We start from the raw sequence: 3,303 nt of genomic DNA on the forward strand, positions 1-3,303 counted from the left end.
TCTCTGATTCCTCCCATACAGAACACCGCACGGGCCGCCGGCCGGACCACCGGCCCCCACCGCCTGTGTTCCTCCGCCACCCCCACCCCCCACCCGCGTTGAGTTTTCTTTGTTCGGCGAGGCCCCACAACCACCCGAGCCCCTTGGATCGCACCGGCGAACTCCGGCGAGCTCTGAAAAACCGACTGGCCCAATTTTGAAATTTAGTCTACTGTGATTGAACTAGTGTGGAATATAAAAGGGGAAAACCATAAGCATTGGGAGTATAGTGTTGAGCGTGCCATGGCGGATCTAAAGGTGCAAACCGGACAAAGGCAACTTCGCAACCAAGACAAGAAATCAAAGTAAAGCAGTGGCGATCTCTTTTCTTGTTGCGATAAATAAGTTGAGCAGATACGAAAGAGTACCACCTCTGGTGCGGCGCCGTGTACGCATCTGCTGAGAATTTGACGATGTTGCGGTAGCGATGGCTGTCGGCGGCGTGGAAGCAGATCTAGGAGGGCAGACGGTGGAGGCAGGGCGCGGTGGACGAGACGGTCATAGGAGCGGCGCCGGCAAGGTGGACGACGGCGGGGATGAAGCGAGAGGACGGGATGCAAAGATCCCGGTCCGAAGGCGTGGATGAGAGAGGTCGATCTCTTGTAATGGACGGCGACATCAGGGTATCAGCTCCGGCATGGTGGAGGAGGACGGCAGTGGATGGGGTGGCGGGCGGCGGCGGATGGAGGAGGGTGGGGTGGAGAGGGTGTTTTGGCGCCCACGGAGTACGAATGGGGAAAAGGGAGGTAGAGAGGAACGGGGGGACCATGTATTAAGGACACGCTTGTCTCAAATGCGAGGAAATTTACAAACTTAGCCCCCATTTCAAATTTCTACTACATCACAGCAACATTAGTCGGTTGGGGATAGGACGGTAATCTCGCATACACCGAATATTTGCCGACGAGAGTTTGTTTTTGGCGCCCACCGTGTATGAATATGAATCGGGGAGGGAGTCGATTTCGGCCGAGGGCACACTGTGTTTTGGCGCCCACCGTGTATGAATCCGGGTGAGAGGCGGTTACGTCACGTTTGGGTGAAATTACAAACCTACCCCTATCGAAACCTATAGATATCAAGCAGATAGGATTTGCGTGGCAGGGATAGGCAGTAGTGATTTCCATCTCGCAGATTTTGGTTTCGGGCGGTTACTCCGACTTTCCCTGCTTCGTTCAAATTTTGCAGAGTGCACGTTTACCGTGCCAACTCAATTCGAATCCCGTTTGTATTCTACTATTTTTTTCGGGCGGGATCCATTTTCAATTGGAATTACATTCTATATACATCATTTTTTCTATATATATACTTTCAAAAGCACAACACCATTTATACATAAATATGGTTTACAAATGGCATGATCTCAGATTCATAAGGTTGTATCCATCAATTTCGATTTTCAAACATTTGAAACCACTTTATGTTGAAATCCAATGTATGCATTCCTCGCTAACTGTCTCCAATTAATGTGTGTTTCATGCGGGGGTTTTTTAACTTCTCAAACATGTATAATGTGTTTCACACACGCAACATATAATCAGCGGCGGAGCTATGTTGTGGTCTGCAGGGGACATGGCCCCCCCAGCCTGGGTAAATTATGTGAAGGAAAAAAATTTGGAGAGGAAGATTAGAAGAAATATAGACTTTTGGCCCCCCCCCAAGCATCCATATTTTCTGTTTGGCCCCCCCAAACAATTTTACCTAGCTCTGCCAGTGCATATAGTGTAATCCCGTTTAGGCATTAATTGCATATAAACAATGCATTGTTTGTAATTGAAGAATCTATGGATCACCAATATTCATAAACTATATAACATTACACGTGTGCCCAAATTCAAATGAATATGCATGTTTGATACACCAATTTGCGTTATGATATTATCGATGTCGTGATCTCCAGTTTAAATATTTGAATCCCCTTTAATCTAGATATTCGTCTCATATAGCTATCACTCATGGTTATATAGGACTATCTCTCTGGACCTATACGCGTTCATTGTCTCTCAGGCATCTCTCGTGCTACATGTATGTCGACAATGATCTTTTATCTTCGTAACACACTGACGGTACTCTCTCCCTCGACCTTCATCACTCTATCTCTCTCTAAGTATATCTCGCTCCCTGCTATGTGTCTCTAGCTATGATTCTCCATGTGGAATCTCTTTCTCTCACACAAACACAAAACTTTGTCTCCCGGGGTCTCATTTCTCTCAACTATTCCTATGTGTGCCACTCGCACACCCCTCATACAGAGATGTCTTTCGCTCCTTAGATATGAGAACCTATGACTCTTCCTCTTCAATATCTCTTTCTCACACACAAACACAAACTTTGTCTCCCAGGGTCTCATATTTCTCCATTGTTCTCTTGTATGTCGCTCAAACACACCCTCTCTCCCTAGAGATATCTTGCGTTCCCTCATATGTCTTTCTAGCTATCACTCTCATTGTGAAATATCTTTATCTCTCACAGACACAAAACTCCGTCTCTCTGGATCTCATTTCTCTCTGATATCTGTTTGTATGTGACTCACATGCACCCTCTCTCTATCTCTCTCACACCCACACACATAACCCAGCCTTCTGATCCACTCGACTCCTATCTCCAGCGCACACTAGCTAGCATCTTTATCTTTCTATTTATCTGTTTCTCCATCAAGCTTCTTTCTCGCCCTCACTCTTGATTCCTATCACGCACACTACATATGTTTCTCTCTACATGCAGTCAAGTGCCCTCTCACACACATATATAACTTCAACCTTTGAACCACCCGACGGTCATCTCCGACACCCAAACTAACAGATGTCTCTCTAGCTAGCATCTCCATCTCTGTATCTATCTGCAGTTTCTCCGTCAACATTTCTTTCTCACACGGAGTCTTGCTTCCTATCACCCACACTATATATGTATATCCATACATATGCATTTATAGGTTGATCTCTTTTTCACAATCATTGCACCTCACTCCCTCTGCTCGCCATAGATGCATGCTCCAGCCCACGCCATTATCTCTTAAAGACAAAAACACATGCTCAACTGTCGGGCCTTCTTCCCTGCATATTCACATGCATGCATATTGTCATACCGATCCGTCTCTCCCATGTCGTTGATCTTAGGACTTATGTCTTCTTTCTTTTATCTCGATCATGCACGCGCGCACACACCCACATCCCACGTATACATGTATACCTCTCACACATGCACGTTCAAGGTCTCTATGTCTCCATACGTAGTTAATTACCCTCAATCCTAACGCCACATCGAATC

Source organism: Triticum dicoccoides, chromosome 1B (assembly GCF_002162155.2).
Source record: "Triticum dicoccoides isolate Atlit2015 ecotype Zavitan chromosome 1B, WEW_v2.0, whole genome shotgun sequence".
NCBI lineage: Eukaryota > Viridiplantae > Streptophyta > Magnoliopsida > Poales > Poaceae > Triticum > Triticum dicoccoides.